Source organism: Stegodyphus dumicola, chromosome X2, assembly GCF_044657685.1.
Source record: "Stegodyphus dumicola isolate Sdum_Otavi_A_Nest chromosome X2, ASM4465768v1".
In the NCBI taxonomy this organism is placed as follows: domain Eukaryota; kingdom Metazoa; phylum Arthropoda; class Arachnida; order Araneae; family Eresidae; genus Stegodyphus; species Stegodyphus dumicola.
In genome coordinates this window covers 180,578,003-180,598,938 of record NC_140781.1, presented here as the reverse complement: position 1 = coordinate 180,598,938, position 20,936 = coordinate 180,578,003, and positions in this window count along the sequence as shown.

Sequence of the window (20,936 nt, the reverse complement as noted above, 5' to 3'; positions counted from 1 at the left end):
TGATTCTACATTGGAGCTTTATCTTGAAGTGCATCGTCGAGTGTATCGTGAGCTTTATCCTGAAGAGTATCTTGAGTGTGTTGAGTCCCGAGAGCGATCGATCGAGTTGGGAGCTGCACCTTAGTACTTTGCCGTGAAACTGTCTTCACCGTTATAGCCTGAAAGCCTGAAGGCTATTTTGCTCATTGTTTCAGCGTGTTCATCGTAATTTTTCGACGACTGTAACTCGTCTTTGGAACTGTCCTGTGAAATACTGGCTAATAAATTGTGTTTTATTTATTCATCAAGTGTTATTATTAATCACCCCAAATCCGTGAACCCGTAGAAAGCAGCGTTTGCAAATAATCGGAAAACAAATGCTCTATTGTATGTATGTTAGTGTTTAGTTTAGTTTATAGGAATGAGGTCAAAGTAAAGAAAATCAGAGAAAGGTAAGAATCTACTTTACTGCTTATTATTTGAATCTTGAGAAATAAATAATTTAAAAGCTTATTTAGATGCCTAGATGGTTTATTCTTTCCAACTTCGCATGACTTTACTTTGAGATAGAGGCCCCCAACCTCAATTTCATAGAGGAACGTACAATTGGACAGATTGTTCCATCACCGAAGTTTGCGCTGCAAGCCAAGAGCATGCAGAAGGTATATCACAATAATGCTGTATACTTGGAAGGTCTCTGCAACCATCCGTGAGTCTACTATGATCCATCTCACTGTCTCGAATGACCTGATCTTCAAGATCGGTACTATAACTACAGAAATTAATGATCCAATAACTTACATTGCATTCTCTCACAACACTGTCATTAAATACGATGCTAACTCAATTACTCGACTCGAAGCACTAAACCCAGTCAGAACCTGCAAATCAATAGCCGAGACGAAATGACATATCAATACTGTTGCTTGCAGAATGCAGTAGACTTCAACGTACTTTAATGTTGCATCATATTCAGACGTGCAGATATAGCTGAGATGCCCATAGCGTAATGCAGACAAGAGTTCTGAAAACTTGATGTAAGCGATAACGTTCCAGTGATGAAGGTCTCTCCTAAAGTTCTGAAGTACCCAGATCTTTTCCAGCAGTCTAATGAACATATTCTACACCTTTCATTTGCAGTAATTTTTGAAAATTCTAGAAATATGAAAAAAAGATGTGTTTTGGAGTTCGGTATGTGATATTTTGTTGTATGTACATAGAATTTCAAAGTTGTGCTAATAAATACTTCTTCAAATGTTATTTTTGAAGAACAATAATTGCAGGTTAAGAAATAAATCAAATTAACCTTTATATATGGCAATTTTGTTTTCATACCAAACCTTAAAATTGTATAATGCAGAAGTTTCACTTCTTTCATTTTTCTAATCAGTAATTATTCCTTTATCCTACTGAATAGTTTTTGGAATTAAAACAGCTCTTTGCAAATATACCTGAAAAAGAACCAAAATTTTATGATACAAATAATTTTTACTAGAAAATAAAAGCGTTATTTTGAGGGTCCGTGTAACAGTTAAATTCAATTAGAATAAAATTTTGAATTGAAATCCATGTTTCTGTACTCGTGTTTTTCTGCCGTAAAGGATACCTCTTAGAAATTTTCATAAGAAGATTTAATATGCATACTACATGTTTGTAGAACTATTCGTATTCAGAAATTTTAATTAACTCTGTCGCAGATAATTTCAATCACTTAAATAAATATGTGTTCTTATTTGATTAATTCTTTTATGAAAAATATCTCAATTACACCTTTTTTATAACAGACAAGATTGAAAATGTAATTTTAGTATATTTTTAACAAAATGTATCACCCAACCAAAAATTTCTAAATTCGTGCCTTAAATAAATGAATTCCTCAGCTGAAACACTTTGCGCAATTTCTTGAAACATTTTATGCATGAACGATATTGCATGTGTAAAACACACCTATATTTCTAGTTGTCACTTAAATAGTATAAAGAACAGAAAATTTAGTACAAACGATAGTAGAAAAGAAAAATATAAAAATTTAAATTTCATAAATGTTATGATTGTGCTGTATTGTTAAAAATGTGTGAAACTACTTTATGGCTAAGAAGAGTAAAATGAATGCCTTTATTGTTTCGTTAGTGACTTGTGCAAAGCAATTATAAGGTTTATGGGTGCTTAAAAATCTTTCTTTCAAAGAGGTTAAAAACTATGCCAATTATTTCATAGAAATAATTTATATTACTTTTAACATATTTAATTTCGGCTTTGTTAACACGGCAATAAAAGCTGAAAAGTATCTGTAATAAACTATCAAAGGTTATTGTTAAAGTGTTGATGTTAATTTGTAACAAAAGTATTTCAATAGGTCCATCACCATTAAAAATAAATTCTGCGAAGTAATTGTAAAACTGGAAGCTTTGTTTACAATAATGTGTTATTATTATATTTATTAGAATATAAATGCCGTCAAATAGGGAATTTTAATAAGCTAGCAATAGAATTTACGTGAAATCGCCTTTCATTGGAAACAAAGACATGGATTGAAATCTGGTATATATTTTAAACAGACGGGGAGTAAATTATCTGCAGCAAGGAAACATTATTAACATGAAAAGACTTACAATTAAAATAATTGACTATCTCATGTTCCAAATTCATTTAAAAAATTGTTGTATCTCTTGTATAAAAAAATTGATGGTAATTTAAAATCGACAAGTATTTTACATTAACCCTGCATTTTAAAGTATAATGCTGTTCTCTAATTCTGAGCAAAATATCGTTAATTTTAAGGAGAAAAAGTGCTCAGTGAAAAATCAATACTTTGCCAGGAAACACGCTGAATGAAATCCTATTTCAGCAACGGAATAAATAACTATCAAGAAAATCACATCCAACCGAATATATATCTGTATCAACTGGGTTTTAATAATTCTCACTGACGAAATTCAGAAGAGGGATATACCAGATGATTGATTCTGATATTCGATATCCATATCAGAATTTGGAGAACTACCAGAAGGTAAATGCCCATTCAACTGATTCCGAGTGCTTTACACTACAGTGCAGATATGAATTTATCATTCTAGTAGCAAATTAATACGGCTGTCCTTCAAGTACTTATGGAGATTTATACCCGTAAAATTTAAAGTACTTTCGTCAGTTTGAACATTCGGTCATCATCTTTGCTCCTATCTATTCCACAAATCATTTAGAGTGAGTTTCGGGGCCTCAATAATTCATTTCTCTACATCCACTTCAATTGTGCTACTCGAGGTCGAATTTGTATTAATTTTCCTTAGGGTTCAAAACATAAATATAATAAATATGCAGTTAAGATACTTTCGTAACGGGGATTTTCTGAAAGAGATGATAAACATAAATCTTGTCATTTATAATGTAGAAAGATTTTAATGGGCTCAGAGGATTCATATTGAAATTAATTTTCTTAACTATGAATAAATTTTATTTGACAAAGGAGTGTAAGCAAAGAAACACAGGTATATTTTACACGAGTCAGAATATATAGCATCATCGACACTTCATAAAAATGCAAAGCCTTCATTTTTGTTAGGGAGCCCACCAGCGGCCGAGCGGTAAAGACGCTGAACACTGGTAGTTTGGTCCGAGGTTCGAATCCCGCGAAAGGGCTGGCTGCATGGGCGTTTTCGTGGTTTTCCCCATGTGTAACGTGTATACGAGCCAGTTTCCCTTAGAAAGTCCTCCACGAAAGGCATCCCTTCCCTTAGGCAGATAGCCCTAGTGTGCTTTGCCATAATTAAATACACCACCACACCACCATTTTTGTTAGACGTTTAAAATGACATTTGCAGGAGGTGTGGGCTCTTTAAGATTCTTGACCGTAGAACAGAATAATTCTCACATGGAAGACAAATAGGTATTTATTCTGAAGCATGTTACATTCTAGCATTTTACAAAATTCACTTCAACGAAGTGTGAGATACGATTTAAAAGGTAATATAAAAATTAAATATTTTTAATGTACTGTAATTTAATTCAATAAATCATTTTTAATTTTTATTCAGCCAATTCTTAATTAATTTAAGATGATAAGCATGAAACTGCAAAAGTACAACAGTTTCAGCATCCTAAATTATGACTCGAATTTGGAAAGTTTTAATTGTATATTAGAAAAGCCGAATAAAAAAAATGTGTGTGGTGTGGACGCACAAAGCTACAAGATCAAAGGACAATTACAAGATCAAAAGGGAAAACCTCTTCCCTTCTCTACTCCCGCAACGTGAAAAAACGTCCATATTTTCCCTGTCTGAATGAGGTGCAATTATAGAGTCAGGTGGAAGTGCAGACTTTAGCATTAAATATGGCGAAATTTATTTTTACGTTTTAGACAATAACTGACAATGGTTTTACCCGAAACATTATGTAGAATGGAGTTTTGATCAGTTTCATGAGTTTATTTATTTTATTAGTTTTACTGCTCATTAGTGAGCAAAGTTTGAGCTGTGATGTAAAATGAGACAATAAAGTAATTGATAAACCTTGGTTTAATCTTCAGTATTATTTCGTTTTTCTTGATTTAATGTTATTGCCAATCTTAAAATATATAAAATTTTAAATGTAGATTTATTCTCTACTTTTTAAATCTTCCTTTCTTATTCCCATGAAATACATGCCGTTGCATACTGTTATTGGATTCGTTAGAGAATTGGGGGCTCCCTAGTCTTTGTAGAATACCTCATCAGGTATTTCGTTATTTATGATGCAAAGAGAAGTTTTGAAAATTCAGGACCATTCTGCATCATTTATGCTTCGCAAATCTTGACTTACATTCTCCAAAATCGTCGCAGGGTTGTGGAATATTTTATAGAGTTTCGTTCAACTTTACAAATGCACTTTTGTGAGCATTTCAAGATAAAGTATACATCATTTTTATTTGTAGCGAAAACATCTTTCACTTTTTAAAAATTATAAAAGCCTATTAACATGTAATTTTTCATTGATTTAACATATCAAAGTGTAGAAGTTAATCATACTGTTTTACGATAGGTTATAGAAGATGTGTGAAACCAGGGTTATTGCAATATAAATTATATTTAAATAGCTCCTCAATGAAATGTTTTTATATCATGCAAAGATTGCATTGTTGCTGCAACCTCTTACTGACAATAGAAAGAGACATTGTTTTAGATAACATATGGAAAGAAAAAAAAACATATCCTGCTTAAAAATGGAGATTAAACCATGAGTATGTGATTTGCACATGTGGTAATATAACCTCGAATCCCTGAAATAATAACGTTTCTGTTATCAAATGTAATTTTCCAAAATGAATGTTCTGGGAAAGATTACAGCGAAATGTTTCATTAATTTGCTTATTGAACCAATAAAACATATTTTCTTAGAAGAATCAATTTTTCGATTAATGAATGCAAATATTTGTTTTCCAGTTTCATTCTTCTTCTAATGTTTACGAAGCCTTTGCACAGACATTCGTGTTCATATTTAAGCTGCCTAGTTTCTACAGAAATAATGGTTAAGATAATCTGAATAACTCTTTTTATGATTATTTATAGTACAGAAAAGTTTTAATTAAACAAGAAGGCCTTCCAGTATTTAGCTTTCTCTAAGCACCTTCCGACTCTCCATCAAAATTTGTTGGAGATTCCTGAAAATGAAACATATTTCCAACGTCAGCAGGTTGATTGTATGATTGTATTTTTGATTTCCGGTGGGTGTTATTTGGAAATTTCATTCAAATTATTATTCTCGGCTACTAGTCTCTGCCTTCACGCGACCGTTGTTAAACAAAAAAGCAAGTAACTCTTTATCCGTAATTGTTAACATCAAGTTTCTTTTGTGCATCTTCCATCATGTACAATTTCATCACCTGAGAATTAGAACACCAGCGATGTTTTGGCGAAAAAACGTACGGCTCTGGATATAAGAAATTACTTCTGCTTTATTTCTCAATAAACCTAGTGAGTCCACGTTTCAAAAGGCTGTAAAAATTAGCAAGAGACGAACAAATGTTGTCACAATAATTTTTGTCAGGGAAAACGTTTCTAAAATATGACGAAAGACAACCCTGAAAAGAAATAAATAAATATAAAATAAAGATAAAGATATAAAAATCGTGTTTTCTTAGAAGAATACGAAATAAATCTAAGTTTATTTCCTTCTTGAAATCTAAGTTTACCGAATTGTTTGCAGAAAGTCTCAAGCAGCCCTCGGATGTCGGCTAATGTTCAAGCACCGGCTATTTGTGAATGAAAAATGCAGATTAATTAGCAGATATCCATGCAATGAAATCGTGGATTTTTGTTTTGAAGAACAAAACGCGCCAAATAATTTGTTCTAGAAAGATCTATGCGCCAGTTTGAGACTTACTGAGAAAAAAATATACTTTTATTATCCTTTTATTTCCACTGTTTCAAAATGTTTTTAAACAAAGAAACATACTTAATTTAGCTATTTCAATACCAAAAGAATGCAATACAATAACGCACCTTAAAATGTTTCATTGATAGTATTTACTTTGAAAACAAGAGCACTGATATAAGAGACAAAAATGCACAATTAATTAAACGCGGCCAACATGAAACTTTGGCACATATATTTCTCTCTAGAAAAGTGTTTGCTGCGTGTTGTTCTGTAACGGAAGACGTCCTTCTAATCTGTTGGTAGTAATGATTACGAATAGTGATAAGTAAATTTATCTCATTGGCTATAAATAATTTCAGCATACATATTCAGAAAGTAATGAAACACTATTTAGCTCTAAAAACGAGCAGGCATAATATTAACCTCTGCCTGATACATTAACTCAAGTATTATATAATGTTAATGATGTAATATATTTTAATCTAGAAAAATAATTTAATTCGACTTGAAGCAATTAGAATGGCATTTTTAAATTTACAGCTGAATGATAGTTCATCTAATTTTAAATTTTAAATTTAAAGCTATGGTTAAGGATGCAATGACAATATAGAACTTTTGAAATGTATAGACTGGTAAGGAAAAATGCTTTTAGGACTATGAGTAAATATTTTTTACCTCGTTAGGAGGCAATAAAATTTTAGTCAGTAACGCACAAGCTATAGAAAATTCCGTAATATTTAAAAAAATTTCAAAATTTCTATAATTGTAGGCGGAATGGGGTTTGCAAGAAAATTAATTGCCGGAAAGAATTTTTTTTAATAGGCTAAATCTTTAAATTTAAATTTTAACTTAAGATGCATTACCATACAGACAACCCAATAATCAAATTAGGAATTGAAACAGTTTACGCATATGCAAAAAATGAGTTTTGTATCATGCAACTAATCAATATTATATAAGAAAACGTTATTTAGCGTTTTGTTCTTCCTAATACATTAGAGAAATATTGGTATAACATTTATTTACTGTGGTGGTATAAATATTATTATAAAAAGTATTATATTATAGTATTCTTTATATATATATCATAATAAAAGCAAAGGAAAAGACGGAACACTGTAGATGCGCGATTAGACGCATATTGAAGAAGATTTAGATTGCGTAGTATGCTAGTAATGCTAACTTGGTAATATCTAAAGAACTTGGCAGTCGAGGCAGATTTAATTCCATTTTTATTTGCAACTGATATTTGTGGCCACAATCACTTGGCACTCTAGTCGTGCCTTTCCACAGAAGATTTACATTTTTGATATCGTTGAGATAGAAAGCAAGCCAACGAAATTACATCTTAGCACAGTAGAGAGCAAAAGCTGAAGTGCGTAGTTATGAAGGATGGAAGCACGGCGAAGAGAAAAGTTTTGGTTTACAATGGCAGTTTCAGTTCTCAATTATTACGTCATCAGAGTTGCGCGTACCATAGAGTGATCTAGAAATGACGCAATGCAGAGAAGTTATTACGATTTTAGAATACAGAGGAAGAATTAATGTTTATAATTATAATTCTGATTCATATAATTTTATCTTACATATTGCCTTTTCAAGTAACTGCCTAGGCACCCTGGACCACCAGTGCAGAGAACACACTGTTTAGCTCAAGAGGACAGCCCTATTGATGGATATGTGTTTAGAAGTATTGCGAGGCTTCCAGTTTGGTAAAATCAGGAATTGTAAATGAAAGATGATAACGGTGAAATCATAAATTTTGAAAATCTTAATCCTATTATTTATGATGTTAAATTATAATTTATCAGTATGGAAATAAGTATCATAAATATTTATGTGCATTACATTAATTATAAGTAATGATTATGTAAAAGTTTATTTTGTGATATTCTGTAATAACAAGAACCTTCCCTGAAGAATTATGATTATGTGAACTCTCAAACAAAAAGACTTTTGGACTGAAATGCTGAAAAATTCAATAGGAATCTAAAAATTAAAAATTTATTAAAAAAAATTATATTTATAAATTATACTTTACAGGACAAAAATTTTATGATTTATGTTTTTTTTTTTTTTTTTTTTTTTTTTTTCGTTTGCTAGTGCTTTAACTCTTTCTCTTTAAAAAGGCTTCTCTGTCGCTACGCCTTTTTCTTTCTGAAGGGGAAGAATATGTAAGATAAAATTATATGAATCAGAATTATAGTATAATTATAAACATTACTTCTTCCTCTCTATTCTAAAATCGTAATAACTTCTCTGCATTGCGTCATTTCTACATCACTCTATGGCCCGCGCAACTCTGATGACGTAATAATTGGGAACTGAACCTGCTATTGTAAACTAAAAGATTTCTCTTCGCCGTGCTTCCATCCTTCAAAACTAGGCACTTCAGCTTTTGCTCTCTACTGTGCTAAGATGTAATTTCGCTGGCTTGCTTTCTATCTCAACAATATCAAAATGTAAATCTTCTGTGGAAAGGCACGACTAGAGTGCCGAGTGATTGTGGCCACAAATATCAGTTGCAAATAAAAATGGAATTAAAACTGCCTCGACTGCCATGTTCTTTAGATATTACCAAGTTAGCATTACTAGCATACCACGCAATCAAAATCTTCTTCAATATGGGTCTAATCATGCATCTACAGTGTTCCGTCTTTTCCTTTGCTTTGGGCAGTTACTTGAAAAGGCCTCCGTTCCTTGCATTAAGGTAACTGGCCTTTGAGAACTGCACTAATACATTCCATAATAAAAAAGTATAATAATATAAAAAATTACACACACTCATAAAATGAGAGCCTCCAACATTATCTTACTTGAAGAGGGTGAAGGGAACAACTGTACAGAGGTAATTACAGGCCTCTGCTTAGGAACCCAGTACTCCCTCGACATACACTATACTTAACATACAATCACCCATAAATTTAACATGCATGTACCATAGTTTCATATTACGTATCTGTAATAATTTCACTTATTTTTTACACCTACTTCATTTTTAGAATAATTATAAAATTCGTATTCAAAATTCTCAACAAAATTTGAAAAACATAAAAACTTATCTTAATATCCTTCCCTTGAATAATTTAAATAGCTTATAATTCGTTACTTAATTTGCTCACACATAATTATGAAAAATTAGAAAATTAATGAACAAGAATTTCAGATTTTCTCAAAACAAATTGCAGAAATTTTAACCAAAGTTGAAATGAAAACTATAGAATCCGCAGCACATTAAATAATTTAGTTCCTGAGTTAGATTCACACGAATGTAATAATTTTTGAGCTGTTGAAAAAGCGGAAGTGCAAATAATTTTCTGTCGCACATACTTGTAAACACTAACTCAGATCGACCTTGAACCCGCTGTAATGCTTAATTCTTAAACGGTAATTCACTGACGATTTCGTTTTCACTAGGCATTTGAACTTCTCAATTTATCGAGAGATTACTTTCAATCTGTAAACACTACGCGTGATTATTTTTTGAAGCACTTGCAAAACACCACAGCAGAAGAATCATCTGTTATTTTTTAAACACTGAAAAAACAAATTTGATGATTCACTTCTTTCACATTATCTTGGATTTATCACAAAACGATGATTTGAAGAGCTGAACTAAATTTTTCCATTGAGGTTTCAGGCTGCAGGAAACTATCCTACCGGCTTAATTGTCATAATAAAAGCAAAGGAAAAGACGGAACACTGTAGATGCGTGATTAGACCCATATTGAAGAAAATTTTGATTGCGTAGTATGCTAGTAATGCTAACTTGGTAATATCTAAAGAACTTGGCAGTCGAGGCAGTTTTAATTCCATTTTTATTTGCAACTGATATTTATGGCCACAATCACTTGGCACTCTAGTCGTGCTTTTCCACAGAAGATTTACATTTTTGACATTGTTGAGATAGAAAGCAAGCCAGCGAAATTATATCTTAGCACAGTAGAGAGCAAAAGCTGAAGTGCGTAGTTATGAAGGATGGAAGCACGGCGAAGAGAAAAGTTTTGGTTTGCAATGGCAGTTTCAGTTCCCAATTATTACGTCATCAGAGTCACGCGGGCCATAGAGTGATATAGAAATGACGCAATGCAGAGAAGTTATTACGATTTTAGAATAGAGAGGAAGAATTAATGTTTATAATTATATTTAATTCTGATTCATATAATTTTATCTTACATATATATATATATATATATGAAATTAAAAAATAATATTATATTAAAAATTTGAAAATGAAATTAAAAAATAATATATATATATATATATAATATTATTTTTCACTGAACACTTTTCAGCACATTGTTTGGATTAAAAAAATCCTTTTTTCCCCCTTATATTCTAAGATTGTATTATAAGGTATTTCTCCCGCCTTCTTGGCATGCCTTCGTATTGTAGTGGTCTGCACGCTGGGCGCGTATTCCAAAGGTCCGTGGTTCGATTCCCAGCGATTTTGTTTGCTTATTTTTCATCTTTCCTGCTTCGAAATAACCTAATAACTCTACAGTATTGTTGAGATTCAAGTACCTGTACATTTGGCTTCATTGTTGTTCTTGGTAATGAATGTTTTAATCGTCTTGCATGATATTATGATTAAAATCTCTGATCTATATTGATAAGACACAATGAACAATGTTATTGGAACATAAGTATGACAGCAGTCCAATCAGTTATTAAGATAAAAACTATGGTATTATGGTTAAACGAGAAAATCACACCTTTGAAATATTTCACCGAATAAGAGACCCAGTCGCTCTTTATAGTGGGTTTTTAAAGTTTTCCCAACTCATAATTTGCAAAGTGGATATGAGCTGCTTCCATCAGAAAATGCATACGAACAAAATTCTGTCTCATTTCCATTCTTTTAATTTGACTAGATATAGGTTTGGAAGAAGGTTTGTAGGAAAACTGCTGTTCTCTCTTAGATCAACTATTTTCTGCTTATTCTTTTGCTAAATATGTATTAAATATGAGACATTAGGATTTTTTGGATGCAAGCAAGATGAAAATTAGCAACGCCTTCGCTGGGAATCGAACCTCGAACCTCTGGAATACGCGCTCAGCGTGCAGACCATCAAACCACGAAGGCATGCCAAGAAGGCAGGAGAAATATCTTATAAAATGAGATCTTTTAGTGACTCACCACGAATAAATATAATGAGATTTTGCATATTATCAAATTATGCCTTCTCGATGTGATTCAGTACTTGATATAAGTTCCAAAATTCTCTTTTCCGTTTAACTTTTTCCTTTCATTTGCAAAAATCATTATCACCTGAAGTTGAAAAAAAGTTCAGTTTTCCTCTTTCATCAGGCCTGTTTCAGAGCTTTACTAAAGAATAGCAGTCTTAGGTAAACAAATCCAATGTCGAGTGTTGGCTTTGTCTTGTTTTTTATCGTAATCCCAAGTAATCATCTGATATATTGCTTTGTTTTTACAGAAGAATCTAAGGATATGTATTTATAAATTCTTAAGAATCTGCATTTTTAAATCATTCATCTTTCTCCTTTTTTTGCAGTGTAACAGATGACAAAATTTATTTATTCATGTTTCTGTGTAAGGGAGAATTACACAGTTTGTTTGATCATATAAGAAATAAAACTCCAATTCTGCAAAATTATGTTTTCTTACACTTTGATAAGTTTTTGTGAAATACACACGTTTTACCTCGCTTAAATCTTCTTAGATCATTATCTGCTTTTGCTATATGTTTTATACACTTCGTAATATCGCAATTTACTTCTGCAGTCATTTTTCTCCCCACGAGTACAGATTAATGTTTTAGCAAAATCACTAGTTTTTTAAGGATAATGACACTGGGTAATGTATGGTATTAATATTATTCTAATTGAAAATACGTGTAAAAATGTAATATGTCTAACCTTCGTTAAACTCTATTAAACCCCCAGATTTAGTAATTGAGTCAAGATCTTTAGCAGTGAAAAGTAACTCACTGCAGTTCATTTACACAAAACGATTCCATTTCAAGACATTAATGTAAAAAAAATTAACTTGAAAACTTCAGAAAGGTGAAAAATTGCTTAATATTCAGGCTTTTAATAACATATAACAGAATTAATCAAAGAATTACACCTCTTTGGTATATGATGAATTGAATCTAAGTTGAAAAATATATTTTTACCTTAAAAATGCGATTTTGTGTAGGAGAGTTTTAGTTGAATTTTATAACGGTTAACTCTCTATTTGTTTTACTTCCTCATTCAGTACCGTTTTCTCAAATTTAGATTTGTACAGGAAAACGTGTTTTTGAATTAAATGATTATAATTCGTCAATATATATTATTAAATAGCATATCAGATGTTAAATAAGTAAAAGATGCATCGCACAGAATTGTGCAACGCTTTCAGACGCAAGAAACATTTTAATTCGAATATTCGGTATTCTTTTAAGTACTGTAATAAACATTATATTGAACATTGTGCAGACACGTATTGATTAAGATGCTTTGACCTTTATTTAACTGGAACTATGTGAAGTTCATCGGATCATCACTTCAATACTATCGTCTCCGTCCACCACGAAAGCTTCGTACTCCTAATAGATTAACAATTAATACTTCTTTTCTGCTAAATCTTTCCCGGTCACAAGGGACTGATGATCGATTTTTCTGCTATTGGATTCTTGAGATATCAAGTAACTTCTTCTGCGATTTCTTGTACTCACACAACTTTGCGTTATCTCGACAGCAGTTAAGTGGAATGCATCTCTTATTATTTCCAATACATTTCATCAAGCAGAAATGCAGTAAAATGTAACTATATTTCATTTTTCGTATGGACATTGATATCTGGTTATTGAAAGGGAAAAAACTGTATAGATGACTGACTATCTGAAAAAAATCAATGTGGGTTTCATCATGTATTCTTGAACGAAGTTTTGAAATAAAGCATTTTATTTGTTCTTTGCACTTTTATTTTTACATTTTGTCTTTCCGTAAGCCATGGATTATTAGTCCTTTATTTTTTTTACATCGGTTGTTATATTATAATTTCAACACACAATTATTTAATAGTACAAATGAGCTTTAGCTTTTACTTTTTTCCTTTATTTTCTTTACATCTGCATTCTTACACTATAGAGTTTTCGCAATCAGAGCATTTACTTGCAAATTTAAAAAACTGCCACTGAAGTAAAATAACAATGATTGAAGCAACTATTAATAACTAGCCTTTACAATTACACAACTAAAGACAAAGGGACAGCAAATGCGCAAATTCCTGCGACTAGTGGGAGGTAACTGTGAGTTCTTTAATAACAATCTAATTAAGACACAATAACATGCCGAACAAATACTAATTCAGAAGTCAAACAACAAAAATCAGCGTTATACTTTGAAATTTTCACAGGAGTAGTTTCGATGGTTTACCGAACCACCATCCTCAGCTGCAAAAGCGCAAATGAACGAGATAGGATATAATGATTAGATAAGATAAGAAAGCCTGGACAGAAAATAAGCTAGTGGCGCCATCTGTTGATGAAACCGCAACTAAAACATAATTTCTTTAAAGGCCGAAGGCAAAGATCGATTGGAATTAGGATCGTTAACTAGAATAGAAAGATTTTTTTTAATGTAAAATGCCTCTAGAAAATCCAGTTCTCCAATGGAAGATGTTTTTTGAATAATTTTGGCAGCAGAAAAATTGAAAGTGTGATTTTCGGACCAACAATGTTCGGCAACAGAAGACGTCTGTGTTTCCTTTTTTCTAACATATGCCTCATGTTCCTTGACGCGAAATTTCAAGGATCTCTTAGTTTGACCGTTGTAAATTAAACCACACTGGCAAGGAATCCTATAAATAGCCCAGGAATTCATATCCGGAATGGGGTCCTTGAGTATGGAACTCGGAATTTTATTGATGGGAGAATACACAACCCGAAAGTTAAATTTCTGTAAAATATGTGCAACTTTATAGCTAATTGATGGAAAGAAGGGAATGACAACAGAATTTTTATAATCTCCTAAAACAAGAGTGTGCCTTTTAGTGTGTTGAGATGAGAATTTTTTAACTGCTTGATTAATAATGTTGGGTGAAAAGCCCCTGTCAATAGCTATTGCTTTTAAATAATTTAGTTCTTCATCAAGGGATAGTTTGGAGGAGCAAACTTGAAGAGCACGAAAAACATAGGAATAAAATGAAGCTAACTTTTGTTTAGTCGGATGATATGATTTAAATTGTGGTGGAAGGCAAACCGATGAAGGTTTACCGTAGTACTAAAGTTAGATGTGTTACGTGTGACCAGAATGTCGAGAAACGGAAGATAATTGCAAGTCTCGAGTTCAAAAGTGAACTGAATAACAGGATCAATAATTAGTGTGAAATCCTGCTAATGTGAAATTCAGTAATAAACCTTTGAAACCATATATAACTGCAAGAGAAAGAGCTACAATGTATGAAATTCATTCTAACCCGGATATTATCATTTCAAAGGCCGACAAAGGTGGCCAGATAGTCTTCATGGATAAGATCACTTACATCGATGGTGTCACTAAACTCTTAAACGAAGAAACGAAGGACCATATAATTCGATCCCTAAAGATCCTTAACCTTCGGACCTCTCAAAAATAAAAGCTGCGATCAAATCTTCACAAATCATTTCAAGCAACTTAAACATTCGCTTATCCCATCTGTTGCGAATTGTGCCAGATTATATGCTCTTCCCAAAATTCATAAAAGTGGTATTCCTTTCCGCCCTCTTGTATCAAATTTAGGTACTGCCTCGTATCCATTAGCTAAATATTTAGTTTCTAGATTTTCAACTCTTTGTGGACAGTACCACTGAAATGCCATCAGATAAAAAACATGATCTTTTTGTTAGTTAAATAGCGTTTTGCAATGCTGCTGCCGGGGTCATCGGGTGCACACCAACCTCCTATTCAGCCTGCATTGTTGAAATAAATCCACTTTTGAACACTAGTGATCATCTGGTCCACAATGTTGTCTTTGCGATGATATTCAAGAAGATTAGTGTAGGCCGAACACGTCTGTATATATCTACTTGAGTCGGCTCATGCGACAGCCAGCGACTGAACTTGTACGTCAAGTTTATGCGATGCATAGCGCGACTAATGGACATGGCAGTAATTCTCGACAGCAAGATCTCGAGTAATTACATACTGATCTTCTTCCACAAGTTGCCTCAGGCGGGTCTCATCAACATCAGTAGGCCGGCCAGAGTGCTCTGCTTCTTCAATGTCATAGTCATTGTTTTTGAACTTTCGGTACCAAACCTTCACAGTGTCATATGATACAACATTAGTACCTAAAGCTGCACACGTGATTTGGTATGTGGCTGGCGTTTTGCAATAGAATTATAAGTAAATAATAGTTCTAATCTAGTAGCGTGATAGTTCCATTTCAAACAACTTGTACTTAATGATAACGATATTTTTGTACAAATTTCAAAACATATTCTAAAGCAAGATTCTTTCTTTCAAGTGCGAGATGTCGTTTGACAAAATATAATTAAACACTCCAACGTTAATTGTTTGCACAGACAATATTTTCGTTAAATTCCGATAGAATAAAGCAAATGTTGTAGAAATACAGAAAAATCATGTATGTTAAAAATAATATCACGATTCGGAGAAACATCTCATGATGTGGACGTCTTTATTCATCCGTATCTGGTAAGTATGAAATGCAAACTTTTTGATTTAAGAAAGTAACAAGAAATATGATTTTCTTTGTTAACATTTCGAAGAAAGCTTAGAGTGTAGAAAAAACATATATAAGTTATATAAGCGTATATAAAAACTTAAAAAACTTTTAATGTTCTCAAATGGTATATTTAAAATAGCTGCATATTTAACGAGCCGCAAAATTAAATAATTATTATGCCACATAAAATATTCATCTCTATGATTACAAATGACAGCAGGAAATGAATCATAGAACTGCACTTTCAATCTTGAGCGTCAAAAAAATTTTGATTTTCGTATCATTACTTCACATTTCAAAAATTGCATTTTCATTGGCTAAAGATTTTCCATGTGAAGCAAAATTGAAATGATTTTAGTAAAAGGTTATAATAATGTTATCAAAAAAGCTATAACAGTTTCATGTAAAGAAAATTAGCCTTAATTTGTGAATCAGATAATTCTTGAATAGTTCTACCTTGTAATGTGTGTGCTATGATTCCTTGAATAGAAGTATATGATTCCTTGAATAGAAGTATATGATTCCTTGTATAGAAGTATATGATTCCTTGAATAGATGTATATGATTCCTTGAAAAGAAGTATATGCTTTCTTTTTTTCGGAGAGGAGGCAAGAAATATGCCCTAAAATCCTATGACCAAGTTAAGACGAAATCTTTCTTTCAGAGCTTTCTTTTTAATTTCTCCTTTCATATTTAAGCCGCATGACAGCGCCGCATCAAGTGAATGATGTCATTCCATAAATTCTCTGGAAATAAAATAGGTACATTTTTGAGAAAAGCATGCGTAATAACCATAAAAGTCCTATAACAATAGTGCTTGCATGTATATCTATGTTATTCTTACGTCTTCTACTTGATGCATCTAGTTGATGCATAAACTCAGTTCGTTTCGTTTCAGCATGTATTTACAGGATAATAGTATTAGTGCAGATGAAATTTTATTCATCAAGCTCTAGCTAGTAATATTCTATATCCAAATCGCTCTAAGGTATGAATTGTAGCTAAAGGATTCTTTTCTTTCAGGATCTGAAATGCAGAACGAACGAAGCTCCATTTCCAACGCGTTCCTCTGGATATAGGATTCTCATATATAGTGAGTTTTTCATCCGTTTTGACACAGAGGTGCCACTTTTTATCTCCTTTAAATACACATAGGATAAATGAGTGCATTTATGTTGCTGAGAATATTTGAGTAGAGAGCCATATATAACAACATTAATTCTTGTCTTCGGCGAGACTGCATGGCATCCAAAATCCAGTTTCAAAGCCTTTGTTATATTTTACAGGGGTCGTGCAACTGCAGACTGCTTGTTATTAAACATTATAAGACACTTAGAGAATTCGCCATATGTTTGACAAGGAGCCGGATGGATCAGGTAGTTCAAGTGCTCCTCATCATAGTGAGACTAATGACTAGGCCATAGAAGCTCGTTAAATTCAAAATTTCCAGTTTGGTACCAGTCAGATCATTTTACACCTGTCGTCGGTGCTTCCCCATACATAGTACAAACTTCGTTAGTTAGCTACAGCGGCTGAATATCACTAAATCTGCAAAGATGACGAAAACAGTTATCCTTTTCTATTTGATAAAGCATAATACATGACCTGCGAAACCAAATGTTATTATTTTCAACTACGCAACTCAAATATTCGGGATATACAATATTATTAACACTGTGATGTACAATAATGTTCTGGTACCATCACTATTGTTTTGAAAAACAAAATCTGAGGAAAAATGTTATGCATTTAAGCTTAATTTCCATATAGGCAAATGTACTCAAAAGTTTGAATTGGCAACATTTTATAAATATGCAAGTTTGTTTTAACTGGAGGTAACCATCAATACATATCAGATTAATTTCCTTTAATACAGCTTTAAATGTTTTCACAAAAAAATGGAGCTCAAAATAAATTAACGTTAAGAGAATTACTCTATAAAAATTAATAAATTCATCTAACAAAAATTTAATTAGCATTTTCTGATAAACTTACTACATTAATTTTAAAAGTGTAGCAATCTTTTTGCAATTAGTGAATGTGGTTTCCCAGCAAAGTAATGTTAAAAAGATTAAGGATTGTCTATTCAGAGAAAAAATCATTTCATAACTTATTTTTACGTATAAAAATACCAAAAGAAACAGTGTTGAATGCTTTTTAAACCTACTTTCTGTGCAATATTTTAATGAAGCACTAAGGTATTTTATTATTACAAAATAAAGTATTTGAATTTTTCTTCAATAATAATTATGTAAACTAAAATAAAATAGCATCATCATATTTTACATGTGTTTATTTTCAAAAGTACTTCTAAAATTATATTTTCACTTGTAGAGGCATTAAGGTGTTGGTAGTGGTCATATTGAAATATCAGCTATGCTTTCTCCGAAATTCGAAACACAAATCCTCCAACTGCTAGCTGGATGTGCTACCAGTTACACCACGAACCCACACAAGAAGGCAATGTTATAGTTCTTTGCATTCTTTTCACCTAAAAAGCAAGTGTAAAGAAGACCAAATCCAGGGCAGGGGCAAATTATCGCTTTCCATATTTTAAATTCCGGATCCAGTGTAAAGAGCTTAGGTTCTTTTCGAAGTAGAAACGTCAGTTATACACTCGCCGGGAATCGAAATGTAGGTCTTCCAACTGCTAAGTGGATTTGCTACCTCTTACTACGAAAATAAGAAGGAAGAAAGTGATAATTCCTTATATTCGTTTCCTTATTATTAAATACCGCAGGGGAAACTGACAAAGCCTTGAAAAAGTAACATATATGATCTATGAATTTTTGCCGTGGGTGTAATTCCACGTCCCGTATTTAACTCTACAGCTTTATTTCAAATGCTATAATAAAAGGTAATACATCCTCACTTCTATTTCATGAGCTCCGTGTCTATATAAATAAGAATGCAGTTAGTCCAGTACGATAATCTTAGAAATAGTAATTGTTGTTTGTTTCATTTTATTTCGTCATGCCTTTGATGTTAACTGGTTAATTATTTTTTTATATTTTTCTTATATATTTAAACAACTCTAATTCGGTTTAGTGAAGCTTCCGATTTTTTTATCTATTAATAATTTTAAAAGCAGTAAAATTAAAAATATGAATTCTAAAGTCATGTGAAATTCAAACTAAAACTAGGATTTATTTTAAAGAAATGCTATATACATTTTGACAAAAATTTGTCACAGGTTTTTTTTTCTCCAAGGTAAAAGTATATGTACAGCCACTTCATTAGATTCCCTCGCATTAAATTACAGCAAGCGGATAATGGTTACGCCATCTACTGTAGAAAATAGAAAAATGCGAAGGAAAAACTATGGGAAAGAGTTATGAATCACTTTAGAAAAAGAAAAGTTAAAATATTTAGTTTCAGCAATGGAAGTTTGATTATATTATTTTTTTTTCCAGCACAAGATTCATGATTCGTAGTGCGAAATTTCACAAGTCTGTTATCTGGACTGACATTCCTTAAAATAAATAGACGAAGAAAGTTATGATTTCCCTAACAATTCGAATCGCGAATACTATCATAATATAATCAGCCACGAATTTAATACTGGTGCGGAAATTATGGTTGAGTTGAGTTGAATTTTTGAAGAATGAATGGCTGTTATTGGATCAGAAATTGGGTTGAATTCATGAAGAATCCATATTGTGTTATAGTATAATGGACTAACAGAAAGGAAAGGTTTGCGAAAATAAAATTATTGTGATTGTTTTTAATAGCAAGAACAGAATTTGATAAAAGATTGTAAGATCTTTTGATTCTTACCGCATGCCTTTGAGATATAATTAAGCACGTTCGGTTAGCTTTCGAAAAGACCGGAGTTCAGATTCCAGCAACGGGAATAGCTCCTTTTTCATATTTCCTGCTTCGACAAACCTAATGACTCTATATACGTGTCAACGGAAAAAAAGATAAGTACCTCTCTTCGTAGTAAGAGTTGTCAAAAAATCGAATTTTCGATTGAAATCAGATTGTGAAGAGCAGATTAGAGTGACATTTAAAATGTGTAAAAACGGCCTTAAAAGTTGTGATGAGATATCATTTAGAATGAAGATGGTCATAAAACTACATAATATGGGAAAAAGTATATGTCGTTTGGAAATCAGTACGATTAGGTCACAAATGTTTGCAAATACCGCAAAATTTGTTTCTAAATTTAAAATCTTATTTCCCAGCTCTGTGTTACCATTCATTCCCACAATTTATAGTAATAAATACTAATCTTATGATTCTAACTTCTCATATTATTTTATCAGAAAAGAATGCTGTCCGCAATTCATCACTTTTATTGATACAGAACTTAAATTCAGCAAACGTTCTGAAGCAAGCAGTCCTCTTAATAATACATAACTTCAGTTATGCAGAATACTGAGCTCCAAATGAATAACACCTAACTTCAGTTATGCGGAACACATAATAATTCAGTAATGAGGATAACATAATAATAGCACATAACTTTCGTTATGGAGAACACTGAGCTCCAAAGGGGATTATCAAATATGCAAAAGACAGCTTTACATCTAATTCTTACTCAAATTATTTAAGCAAATACATTTGTAACATATCAGGTTTTAAAATGACTATGGAGCTACTTGTTCTAAATCCTAAAAGCTGGCATTAAGAAGTTATGGTCCAATCTAATTTCCTTATATCCCTGAACAGATATATAAGGTTGAGTGCAAGGCACAGAAATCTCGGAAAAAAAACATATTTTTTTTATTTTTGGCTTACAAATACTTCAGATTCTTTAGAATCAAAAAAGCAAGTTGCATATATGCATGATAATTTCATTAACACGTATAAGATTTTTCTTCTAATGCTGTCCATGAGTGAAATGACTTCAGACCAGGTTTAAAAGTGTCCATCTGGCTGACAGCATGTAAGCGTACATTTAATTGTACTTACCTTTTAATTG